The sequence below is a fragment of the Euprymna scolopes genome, chromosome 12, assembly GCF_053919585.1.
Source record: "Euprymna scolopes isolate OS-2025 chromosome 12, ASM5391958v1, whole genome shotgun sequence".
NCBI lineage: Eukaryota > Metazoa > Mollusca > Cephalopoda > Sepiida > Sepiolidae > Euprymna > Euprymna scolopes.
In genome coordinates this window covers 36,926,687-36,940,302 of record NC_136493.1, presented here as the reverse complement: position 1 = coordinate 36,940,302, position 13,616 = coordinate 36,926,687, and the positions used below count along the sequence as shown (strand labels likewise).

Genomic DNA, 13,616 nt, shown 5'->3' with positions numbered 1-13,616 from the left:
AAAAATAGTATGTACATATGATGTCGAAAGTAATATAAGTTCCAAAAATTATGAAAAATGATCTATATTCTCATCAAAGCCTTTTTCATTTCTTCAGTTGTCTCGTAACAACAGGATCTAAGGTTTTCCTTGCGCTTAGGCAATAACCAAATGTCACAAGAAGTAAGGTCTGGACTATAGGGAGGGCGAGGAACTGTTTTGATGAGCGTAAATATTTTGTTCTTAAACGGATATTTGCGTCTGGAGGAGGCTTATAGAAAAAAGGAAGCAAATACTTTAATTGATTTTCTGTAAAGTATTTTCAAGAATAGCTTAATCTCATGGAATCATTTTAAAATAAAATTTTTTTATTTTTATTCAAAAAAATTTTTTTATTTTTATTTTTTACAAATTTTATTCTGGGTCCCAAATTAAGTTAACTGAAAATATCACCTGCTTAATAAAAAAAAATGATCGAGTGTCCCTTGTGATCTTCACAAAAAATCTGTTATAAAAAGACAACGCTCAGTGAATGGCGCAAATGCATTTAGAATTCTTCAGTCTCCTTTGTTCGAGGAAAGGAAAATAAAAAGGAATGAAATATTAAAACGTTTTCTAATCCGTTTAACTTTAATTCAATGTACTTGAGAAAAAAATAGGATAAAATCTATTTGAGGTACCCCCAGGATAAAGAAAAACGACCAAAAAAGCACGTAAGGTAGGGTCATTTTAGGCGATGATAACGTCTTTAAGCCAAGAACCACATTGACATCTTCTATAATGTAAATCTCACCTGTCTGTTTAAATGTATGTATGTATGTCTCGCAAAAACTTAAGACAGAGGCGACGGATTTTCACGAGGTCGGTATCGTTTTAAAGCCCAACTCTCCGGACGACAAATATCGAAAAATCGGCCAAAAACATTAATTCCTTCACCCTTAAGTGAGCACTTTTCTAAAAAGACGGTTGCTTTGTTTTTTTTTTGTTTGTTTTTTTTTGACAATATTTTCGAAATTCATCGCCTCTTTTCGATATTGTCTAGCCTTAATTTGAACCTACGTCACTTCCGGTTTGACGATGAGCACACCAACTAAGGCGTTACGTTTTTTTTTCTCTCTTTCGCGGCACGGGTTCGAGCCTACGTGCTTACTACCATTTTTTCTTTTGTTTTGGGGCTCAATCGACATCCTTACACACATCTCCACTTTCTTTTCCGCCTAAGCGTCACTGGTTCGAGTCTGCACGCATACTACTTTTTTTTTTTGCTCAATACACACCTACAAACACTCGAGCAACCAGGCTAGTCTATTACATAAATGGTAGTTGTTTTGGGGGTTTTAGTTGGGGTTTCTGTTTGCGTTAACAGCTTTGTAATACCAGTTAAAAGTTTTTATACAAAAACCCTCAACAAATTTATCTTTTTAATCAACGTAAACCTGGAAAATATCTTAGATTAAAAAAAAAAAAGATTGATTTTTTAGGGTTAAATGACAATTTGTATTAATTTTAATGTTATTCAGAATTAAACACACTTTTTAATGTTACCATGTATTAACAGAGCCCAAGAAATGAGTCAACATTTGTTTTTGTGTTTCTGCATTTACCGACCTGCGATTTACATAAAGTTGAGCTCGCTCGCAGCTGACGAAAATAACCGGAAAAGGTCGGTCGAGCGTTCCTCAAATTTAACGAAGGCGTTGTCGGATTTTAGTGGTTAATGTGTATTGGTTGTCTAACCTCTAAAGAGTGTTTATTCGAGGATCCGTTCTTAACATGAGGAGGTTGTGAGTTTATCTGGAAAGCCGTTCTTAATATGGGGAGTTTGGGGGTTGTTTATTCCGAAAGGCATTTTCTTATTCTCAACCTCGCCGTATTCAACTTCTTAAAGGTAAGTGTTCGGGTGGTCCCTCAGTGCACGTTTACCTTTTTAGCTAATACGAATCTAGGAAGGCTACCTTTGTAAATTAGAAGAAATAAAACCATTAATTTAATCGTGCAGGTTAGGGTTATGGTTTGGTTAGATATATGTTTGTAATTTTATTTATTGTATTTCCGTATTTTTCTTGTTTATCATTATAATTTTTTCATAGCTGTTTAACGTTTCGCGATCGGCCGCTTCCGGTTATCCCTGTCCTAACCCTAACCCGAGAAACTTTGTGGAAACCGTGGCTCGGTAAATGCACAAGTATGCATTGTTCTTTCAAATTGAGGAGTGATTCATTTTCTAGCACGGTAAAAGAAGCCTACCTTCATTTCAGCAGCCTTGGCTACGTCCTGAATTCTCGTTGCCTATTAATGTTAAGTTGTGGAGTTTGAACAATGAGTTCTCAGCTAGGGTGTTATTAATCATGGCAATCGGTGGTTGAGAAGATGACTAAGTTTCTTACAATTATTAAAGGAAAGAAGCTTAGTCTTTGTAGCATTAGGAATGAACATATCAATTACAAAAATCTAGAATCCGACTAACTGTACTTTATGATATGGATTAAAATAAGAAATAAGACCGCGCCAAGCCGTAAATGTTACAGATTTTCTATTTATTGCATTGTATAAATATGCAAAAATGAGATCAAAGAAAAAAGTTGGTAAGTTGTATATTTATAATTACAGTTAAAAAAAAAAAAGAAAAGAAAAAAAACTTCCTGGAATACGTACTCGTCACAGAACAAAAAAAAACACCTAAATTAGTCAATTATTATTTTATTTATTTATTTATTAGTTAAGAAAATCAAATTTTACGATTTTTAGCAACTATTTATTTTTGGCAGTCATTAGTGACCTCTTACGTCTGGATATGTTAAAAAGAAAAGAAATCGTCAATTTGAGTTGTCTGCCCATGTGAGTTTTCCGTACCCTAAACAAATATGGCGCCCAGCGATTCTAATTAGCTCGTCGTAAAATTTGTTTTTAATAAATAAAAAGAAAACTGTTTGATCAATTTGCGTGACTTTTGGAATATGACATCTTCGTTCCGTGACGAGTATGTACATCATAAATCTTTTTCTGTATTTCTTTTTCAATAAGTGTAATTCTAAATAAGAATCGTTTTCTAAGCTAGCTCGCAATGTTCACTTCTATTGATTGTTTCGCTTTTGGTTGGCAGTTCTAGCACGTGAAGAAAAATGCAATCTTACGTTTGGCAGTCAACTGAACAGACATGTCACTAATGCCCAAAAGGAATAAAATACTCATAATGTTTTTCAAATGATTTCCGTGAAGAATACGGTTTACAAATTGCGACGTTTTTCTTTCAAATTTACGTAATTATGTTTGTTGCCTTCAAGCGTTTCAAGTTCACGAGATCCACTTTATCAACAATTGATCTATATATTCATCTACCTGTGTATTAGCCGCCGTCTTTAATTGGCACATACGCACCGACGTACACATAATAAATAGTGTTCTTGTTTTAGAAAACATTGTTTTATAATTTGAAATTGGAATTATTAAAAATAACAAGCTGTTAGAAAATTATAAAATGCAATTGCTTTACCGACAAAAGGAGAGTGGACCTGTGATGATATGAGTAAAAAAAAAAGTAACAGAACGGATTTTCCGGGGAAGACTCTGGTTGCCTCCCCTAGGGGTGCCTTTCTGGTTAAAATGGCTAAAATTGACACTTTGTGCCTAATTAAAAAAATTGATGCCGTGAATTTTTATAAAACTTTCTGAAAAGTTGTAACTAACTGATTTCTATATAATTTTGTTTGTCTATACTTCGCGATAACTCTTGAGTGTGCCCTAGAGGATATTTTAGGGGTAATAAAAGCGCTCAATGTTTGGGATTATTTTACCATATTTGTCCAAAATTTTCTGTGTATGTCTATTTAGCAGTTTTGCATGGTGCTGAACTAAAATTTAAATATGTTAAGGCCTTGGAAAATTTTGGGACTAAATGTGGGGTGGGGGACAAATGATTGACTCATTCTTTCTTTTTTTTTTTTTGCATGATGCAGAACTCAAATTTACATATGATAAGGCCAAACAACTGCACCGTTGTTCATTTTCACCAAGATTTGACGTCCCCTGGGGACTTTTGTGGCTAAATGGGGGGTGGGGCAATTGCTGAACATTTTTTATGCCTCGTTCACTGTGCCCTCACGGGGGGATCATGCATGCTTCACTTGCTTTTCAATTAAATTTTCGAAGGTACATTCCTTCATCGGAAGACTAGCACGTAACCCGGCGTGAATTAATGCAGTTAACATTCGAATGATCTTCATTAAACACGTAAAACAGTATTTCCATGTTGAAGGGTACAATACTGTGCGTATGCGCATACGTACATAGGTTATCACCTTCCACCTCCCACAACGCCCTGACCCCTGTCTGGCATCAATCGAAATGAATAGTTCTCATCTTGGGGAGGCTCTATGTTTTGACAAGCTTCTAGGTCTGAGCTTTACTCCTGATTTGAGATGGAACGCCTGCATCAAATCCGTTGCCAAGGCTGATGGAAAAATGGTGGAATCGTTCTACCGCTCTAGTAGATATCTCACTGCTGATGCGATTCTCTACCTGCACAAGAATCAAGTACGTCCAAGAATGGAGTACTGTTGCCACATTTGAGCAGAAGCAACTATAAAGACATTATTCTGACCTGACAGAGTGCAAAATAGACTCCGTAGCCTAGTACGGGGATGCTATTTTCTCTTCGCTGCAACCTCTTTCACACAGAAGAGATGTTGCGAGCCTGTCTCTGCTTTATTATTTTCGTGGCAAGTGTTCCTCTCAGCTCCAATCTATGGACTTTCACGAGAAACACTCGTCTAGCTGAAACCACTATCGATAATTCCCCCACTCTTTATATGTGCCTAAAACTAAACGTAGATTTCATGAATAGAGCTTCTGTCTTAGAACTGCATGCCTGTGGAACTCTGTTTTCTTGCTTTCCAACCGACTACAATATGGTTGTCTTCAAGTCTAGCATGAATAAATTCTTTATGAGCCATGCCTTTAAGTAATCCAATTTACAAAATTTCCACTACTTACGATGACTACGACATGTTCCCTTTGACCACTGTGCACTCATTAATAACCCTTGTTGTCATAGACCTCGGACCTTGATAAGTGGTGACTCCTTTGTAAAAAAAAAAAAAAAATGAAAAGATGAGATCGTCCGATCACAAAACAAGGAAAACGGTGTTGCTAAAGTTCGACTACTATTAAGTAAATTGTTCTAAAGTCGAATAAAAAGCCATAAACTCTGTGCAGTCTGTTTCTATATAAACAAGATTCATCCAAGCAAGCAAGGACGGCTGGACGGTCCATGGAGTTTTATGATTATAATAAAATAGGGTCAATATTTTCGAAGCATAAGTGTTAGGTTTAAAAATTCTTGAGATAAGGATTGATATTTTGTACATATTTGGATTGTTAGTGTTATCTTTGTTGTGATATTCACAACGTTTTAGCCAACGTAATGTCCAACCTTTTCTGGGTGCATCTTTTCGAACTTGGGGACTTGTTCAGATTTAAACTTGAACACTTTGTTTAATGCCTAAAGTTATGTATATTTCGCTATCTCAGGTTAGACCAGATTGCACATTGACATGAGAAAGCACTTTCCATTGATTTACAAAGGTTTTTTATTACACAATTAAGTTGATTTAAACTTAACTGTGACTACACACAGATGTTGTCACGCTAGAGTTTGTATGTTCTTGCTCGGTTTCGTTTTCATTCTGTTCGCCCTGCTAATCGAGTTTCAGACCTTTTGATATGCTCAAATAGTTTTATTACCGTAATTTTCTTTTGCTCTCTCCCTCTTTTTTCGCTCCTCCCTCTCCTCCACTATTTCGCTTTCCCTCCTCATACTCCTCCTCCTCCACTATTTCGCTCCCCCTCCTCATACTTCTTCTCCTCCACTATTTCGCTCCCCTCGTCCTCCACTATTTCGCTCCCCTCGTCCTCCACTATTTCGCTCCCCTCGTCCTCCACTATTTCGCTCCCCTCGTCCTCCACTATTTCGCTCCCCTCGTCCTCCACTATTTCGCTCCCCTCGTCCTCCACTATTTCGCTCCCCTCGTCCTCCACTATTTCGCTCCCCTCGTCCTCCACTATTTCGCTCCCCTCGTCCTCCTCCTCTGTTTCGCCATCCCTCGTCCTCCTCCTCTGTTTCGCTATCCCTCGTCCTCCTCCTCTGTTTCGCTATCCCTCGTCCTCCTCCTCTGTTTCGCTATCCCTCGTCCTCCTCCTCTGTTTCGCTATCCCTCGTCCTCCTCCACTGTTTCGCTCTCCCTCGTCCTCCTCCACCTCCACTGTTTCGCTCTCCCTCGTCCTCCACCTCCACTGTTTCGCTCTCCCTCGTCCTCCACCTCCACTGTTTCGCTCTCCCTCGTCCTCCACCTCCACTGTTTCGCTCTCCCTCGTCCTCCACCTCCACTGTTTCGCTCTCCCTCGTCCTCCACCTCCACTGTTTCGCTCTCCCTCGTCCTCCACCTCCACTGTTTCGCTCTCCCTCGTCCTCCACCTCCACTGTTTCGCTCTCCCTCGTCCTCCACCTCCACTGTTTCCCTCTCCCTCGTCCTCCACCTCCACTGTTTCGCTCTCCCTCGTCCTCCACCTCCACTGTTTCGCTCTCCCTCGTCCTCCACCTCCACTGTTTTGCTCTCCCTCGTCCTCCACCTCCACTGTTTCGCTCTCCCTCGTCCTCCACCTCCACTGTTTCGCTCTCCCTCGTCCTCCACCTCCACTGTTTCGCTCTCCCTCGTCCTCCACCTCCACTGTTTCGCTCTCCCTCGTCCTCCACCTCCACTGTTTCGCTCTCCCTCGTCCTCCACCTCCACTGTTTCGCTCTCCCTCGTCCTCCACCTCCACTGTTTCGCTCTCCCTCGTCCTCCACCTCCACTGTTTCGCTCTCCCTCGTCCTCCACCTCCACTGTTTCGCTCTCCCTCGTCCTCCACCTCCACTGTTTCGCTCTCCCTCGTCCTCCACCTCCACTGTTTCGCTCTCCCTCGTCCTCCACCTCCACTGTTTCGCTCTCCCTCGTCCTCCACCTCCACTGTTTCGCTCTCCCTCGTCCTCCACCTCCACTGTTTCGCTCTCCCTCGTCCTCCACCTCCACTGTTTCGCTCTCCCTCGTCCTCCACCTCCACTGTTTCGCTCTCCCTCGTCCTCCACCTCCACTGTTTCGCTCTCCCTCGTCCTCCACCTCCACTGTTTCGCTCTCCCTCGTCCTCCACCTCCACTGCTTCGCTCTCCCTCGTCCTCCACCTCCACTGCTTCGCTCTCCCTCGTCCTCCACCTCCACTGCTTCGCTCTCCCTCGTCCTCCACCTCCACTGCTTCGCTCTCCCTCGTCCTCCACCTCCACTGCTTCGCTCTCCCTCGTCCTCCACCTCCACTGCTTCGCTCTCCCTCGTCCTCCACCTCCACTGCTTCGCTCTCCCTCGTCCTCCACCTCCACTGCTTCGCTCTCCCTCGTCCTCCACCTCCACTGTTTCGCTCTCCCTCGTCCTCCACCTCCACTGTTTCGCTCTCCCTCGTCCTCCACCTCCACTGTTTCGCTCTCCCTCGTCCTCCACCTCCACTGTTTCGCTCTCCCTCGTCCTCCACCTCCACTGTTTCGCTCTCCCTCGTCCTCCACCTCCACTGTTTCGCTCTCCCTCGTCCTCCACCTCCACTGTTTCGCTCTCCCTCGTCCTCCACCTCCACTGTTTCGCTCTCCCTCGTCCTCCACCTCCACTGTTTCGCTCTCCCTCGTCCTCCACCTCCACTGTTTCGCTCTCCCTCGTCCTCCACCTCCACTGTTTCGCTCTCCCTCGTCCTCCACCTCCACTGTTTCGCTCTCCCTCGTCCTCCACCTCCACTGTTTCGCTCTCCCTCGTCCTCCACCTCCACTGTTTCGCTCTCCCTCGTCCTCCACCTCCACTGTTTCGCTCTCCCTCGTCCTCCACCTCCACTGTTTCGCTCTCCCTCGTCCTCCACCTCCACTGTTTCGCTCTCCCTCGTCCTCCACCTCCACTGTTTCGCTCTCCCTCGTCCTCCACCTCCACTGTTTCGCTCTCCCTCGTCCTCCACCTCCACTGTTTCGCTCTCCCTCGTCCTCCACCTCCACTGTTTAGCTCTCCCTCGTCCTCCACCTCCACTGTTTCGCTCTCCCTCGTCCTCCACCTCCACTGTTTCGCTCTCCCTCGTCCTCCACCTCCACTGTTTCGCTCTCCCTCGTCCTCCACCTCCACTGTTTCGCTCTCCCTCGTCCTCCACCTCCACTGTTTCGCTCTCCCTCGTCCTCCACCTCCACTGTTTCGCTCTCCCTCGTCCTCCACCTCCACTGTTTCGCTCTCCCTCGTCCTCCACCTCCACTGTTTCGCTCGCCCTCGTCCTCCACCTCCACTGTTTCGCTCTCCCTCGTCCTCCACCTCCACTGTTTCGCTCTCCCTCGTCCTCCACCTCCACTGTTTCGCTCTCCCTCGTCCTCCACCTCCACTGTTTCGCTCTCCCTCGTCCTCCACCTCCACTGTTTCGCTCTCCCTCGTCCTCCACCTCCACTGTTTCGCTCTCCCTCGTCCTCCACCTCCACTGTTTCGCTCTCCCTCGTCCTCCACCTCCACTGTTTCGCTCTCCCTCGTCCTCCACCTCCACTGTTTCGCTCTCCCTCGTCCTCCACCTCCACTGTTTCGCTCTCCCTCGTCCTCCACCTCCACTGTTTCGCTCTCCCTCGTCCTCCACCTCCACTGTTTCGCTCTCCCTCGTCCTCCACCTCCACTGTTTCGCTCTCCCTCGTCCTCCACCTCCACTGTTTCGCTCTCCCTCGTCCTCCACCTCCACTGTTTCGCTCTCCCTCGTCCTCCACCTCCACTGTTTCGCTCTCCCTCGTCCTCCACCTCCACTGTTTCGCTCTCCCTCGTCCTCCACCTCCACTGTTTCGCTCTCCCTCGTCCTCCACCTCCACTGTTTCGCTCTCCCTCGTCCTCCACCTCCACTGTTTCGCTCTCCCTCGTCCTCCACCTCCACTGTTTCGCTCTCCCTCGTCCTCCACCTCCACTGTTTCGCTCTCCCTCGTCCTCCACCTCCACTGTTTCGCTCTCCCTCGTCCTCCACCTCCACTGTTTCGCTCTCCCTCGTCCTCCACCTCCACTGTTTCGCTCTCCCTCGTCCTCCTCCTCTCCACTGTTTCGCTCTCCCTCGTCCTCCTCCTCTCCACTGTTTCGCTCTCCCTCGTCCTCCTCCTCTCCACTGTTTCGCTCTCCCTCGTCCTCCTCCTCTCCACTGTTTCGCTCTCCCTCGTCCTCCTCCTCTCCACTGTTTCGCTCTCCCTCGTCCTCCTCCTCTCCACTGTTTCGCTCTCCCTCGTCCTCCTCCTCTCCACTGTTTCGCTCTCCCTCGTCCTCCTCCTCTCCACTATTTCGCTCTCCCTCGTCCTCCTCCTCTCCACTATTTCGCTCTCCCTCGTCCTCCTCCTCTCCACTATTTCGCTCTCCCTCGTCCTCCTCCTCTCCACTATTTCGCTCTCCCTCGTCCTCCTCCTCTCCACTATTTCGCTCTCCCTCGTCCTCCTCCTCTCCACTATTTCGCTCTCCCTCGTCCTCCTCCTCTCCACTATTTCGCTCTCCCTCGTCCTCCTCCTCTCCACTATTTCGCTCTCCCTCGTCCTCCTCCTCTCCACTATTTCGCTCTCCCTTCTCCTCCTCTCCACTATTTCGCTTTCCCTTCTCCTCCTCTCCACTATTTCGCTCTCCCTTCTCCTCCTCTCCACTATTTCGCTCTCCCTTCTCCTCCTCATTGACCATTTAGCTCTATCTCTCTCTCCCTTGCGTTCCTCCCTCTCTACTACTTGTTCCCCTCTTGTCTCCTCGTTCTGTCTCTCTCCCTCTCGTACAGCGTTTCACACTTTTTCCATTACTTTTCTTATAACATTTTTTCTCGTTATTATACAAGCTGTGATAAATTGTTCCACTGCGTAAGCATTAAATTCTTATCATTAATTAAATATAATTAAAAAAAAACTATTTCGTTTCAGCAAAGTTTAACCTTTATGTAATATGTTAAATATAAGTAATAAAACTTTTGACATTTAAATTCTTAACGTTGTGACCTTTCAATTAATTTTAAGCATTACTTGTTTTGTTTGTTTATAAAAAACATGTCATTTTTTGCAAACATTTTCTAAATGTTTTTTTTATTATTTGTTACATCTTTTTAACCTTGAAATCAAATTATTCATCTAATAAATAATGAAAAAAAACAAAAACGAAATGTAACTTTTATTTTACTGAAACAAGTTTTTTGCACAATTACAAACGAGGTGTTATCGGCTCAAAGTGATTGATAAATTGGCAATTAATAGCAATCAATTCTGCTATGAAATCGTTTTCAAACTCGATCAAAAAGATCGATATTGAAACTTCTGAAATATGATTTTCAGTTGCCATTTACTGCCCCCCCTCCACGAGGGCAGTTATACAAAAGGTGGATTTTTAATATGTGGAAAATCCAAATCCTCCACTAGTGACACTTCGAATTAAGACAATAATAAACATTTCTTCAGTCTGACTTTTTCATTGACCAATGACAACAGATACTGCACTTTGATCTCAAACTAAAATTGAGAAGTGCGATTTTAAGTTAATGTTATGCGTGTAACACAAAATAATATGTGGTGGCGAGGCCCCAATTCGAGATAGTTGGGGGGGGAGTGTGAAATGATCCCCTTTCGTATATATTAGTTATAGATCCCCTCTAAGCTGGAGTGGTTGTAACTGCCAAAGTATTATCTATGGTTTAAATGAAGTCTGTTAGGTCTGCCTTGAAACTTATTGATATGGTGTGGTTCCAATTTGGACCCTTCTGTTGACAGGGTCACAAATTCACCGACCTATGTAAAGGAGTACCCACCTACACTGTAAACTGGACCACCTGTATACCATGCTAGGCGACTCGTGATGCCTTAGAGTGGGAATCTGGTGTCTGGCGAGTTTGTTGCTCTTTCTTTGAAGAGTACTGTTTTCAAGGAGTACCGCTCCTAATCTAACTGCAACATTTCTTTCTAGGAGTAAGGTTTTGTTGGAGTAACGTTTCCATTCATACTGTAAAATTTCTTTTGAAGAATGATCTTTTTTAAGTGTAATGTTTTCTAGAAGTAACCTTTCCACTTCCACTGCAATATTCCTTTCTAGGAGTAAAGTTTTCTAGTAGTAGAAGACCTTCAATCTGTAGTTGAATGGGGACAAAAATGGGAGGTATCATGCAATGCTGCCAAGACTAGGCTTGTTTCCTTCAATAATTACAAGAAACCTTCTCAACCACTAATAGCTATGACTAAAGATACATTACCTGAAAGTACTTCTTTTAAACTCCTCAGCTTAATGTTCACAGTGAACAGGAGTTGGAACAGATAAATTGAGAGCATTGCCAAGGCCGCTGCGAAGAAAGTGAGCTCTCTTTACCGTGCAAGAAAGCTACTTACACCTAAAAGTATCCTGTACCTCTATAAGGCGACCATTCACCCGTGTATGGAGTATTGTTGTCGTGATGAGTCCACGTGATGTTGTTAACTGCGGGGTTTTTATCATGTCGAGGAAGAAGAGGAAAAAAAAAGATTGATAAAGGAGTCTTACTCAGAAATATTTCTTTAAAAATAAACACCTGTTTATTTTATAAAAAAAAAATTCGCGTTGCGGTTTTGGCTTCAAATGTATTTATACATGTTTTATTCTTCAAATTTCACTCAATGCTACTAACGGATATACACAAAAATAACTACCCAGATTTTCAAAATGCACGACCACGCGTCACCTATCCGGCTTCATAAAAACCCCGCAGTTAACATCACGTGGACTCTTCATCGATCTATCTTCCACTACATCATGTCAAGGAAGAAGAGAAAAAAAAAGATTGATAAATGAGTCTGACTCCAAAATATATTTCTTTAAAAATAAAAACCTGTTTATTTTATAAAAAATTTCGCGTTGCAGTTTTGGCTTCAAATGTATTTATACATGTTTTATTCTTATATATATATATATGTGTGTGTGTGTGTTGGGACGATCAATCGGAATTGAGAAAATCAGAACTCTGGAAGGTATCGGAATCAGAAAAATTTATACCTATTTTCCAATGCCAAAAACGATTCTTATAATTGCTTTTTTATTTTGTTAAAAGAAAAACCTCTCACTGCTGATAGCGATGATAAAATAATGAACATTTATTAGTTTTTAAATATCACTAAAATCTGTAAATCATATCCAAGTGGATTTCTACGCGGGAGAAAATATCTGCACATTTAACATATGTTTATTACGGTAATTGGGAATAAATAAGTAATCTATTGTTAAATAGTAAGAAATTTATAAAGGATCAGAATCGGGAGAAATATTGGAATCGTCTCATCATTATATATATATATATATATATAATGAGAAAAAAGTTAGGGAAGAAAAAAACGAAAATTATTTGTATTAATATTTATTTATTTGTATTAATATTTATTTATTAAGTCCCTGATAGTAGCCCCCTGCTTCAAAGTGGCACTGTGCCTTGTTTGGGGTGAAAATTGAATTGAATTTCGTTTTTAGTTGATGATTTTCTCAACATGACTGATTTGAATGCAAAAAAAAAGTAAATATTTTATAAATGTAATTTGTAGAAAAGATTGAGACTAGCAACATCACGCCTGTGTGAGGGAGAGAGAGGTTGCAGTGAAGAAGAAATGGGGGGGGTCAATCAAATTAAAGATGTTTCTGCAATTTATCAAGAGCCTTCAAATGAGACACAGATTCACCAGCCCAAATATGACAATACTCCATACATAATAATGACAATAGATTTGTAGAGACAGAATAGCCTCGGGTGTATGGAGCAATAGAGAGAACCGATTTTACAAGACGCAGAAAGAGCAATGGATTTAATATATGAACTAAAAAAAAAAAAAAAAAAAAAAAAAAACCTCTATCGAAATATCGGTTGACTTTAGAAATGTTTGAGTATTATCACTTTTATGGATCTGTTACATACTTATCTACTATTCCATCAATTTTGTCCTGAAATGTAATTTCTATCTACATTTAAGTATTCGTTTCCTTGAGTGTTTGTACCATTTTCAATCGCGAACAATGATGCCCATTGACAACGTTTTGGCATGAAACCCAAGTATTCACTGCATGACAGAGAATAAATAAGGCCAATCGCGCAGGTCAAACAAGAAATGTCGACACTTCGTAAATGCGCACAAAACAATTTTTCTATCAATTTTACGCTCGATTTTGCCAACGAATGATTTATTACAATGATATTTCTTTGTAAGTTTACATGCATTTCTATTGCATCATCGTTTTTTTTTTTTTTTCTGCCAACAATCGACTAATGCGGTTAACTTTTCCTATCTTTCTGTTGATTAGCGAATTTGGATGTCGTTAAGATTTCCCCGTCTCTCCTCCACTCGTCGTCTCTATCTACACACACACGCACTCATTCATTCATTCATTCATTCATTCATTCTCTCTCTCTCTCTCTCTCTCTATATATATATATATATATATATATATATATATATATATATATATATATATATATATATATATATATATATATACACACACACACACACACTCACTCACTCTCTTTAATACCTGTGTTGTTTTTACGGCATATCAATCCTTTATTAAATTTTATTGTTTCTGCCGGGTGTTGGTGGT

At 42.1% G+C, this 13,616-nt stretch overlaps 1 protein-coding gene across 1 annotated transcript in view; it reads left to right on the top strand.

Annotated features, from left to right (window-relative positions):
- Window positions 1-13,616, top strand: part of LOC145291250 (uncharacterized) — a 1,874,965-nt gene that overhangs the window by 707,363 nt on the left and 1,153,986 nt on the right. The window lies entirely within an intron of this gene.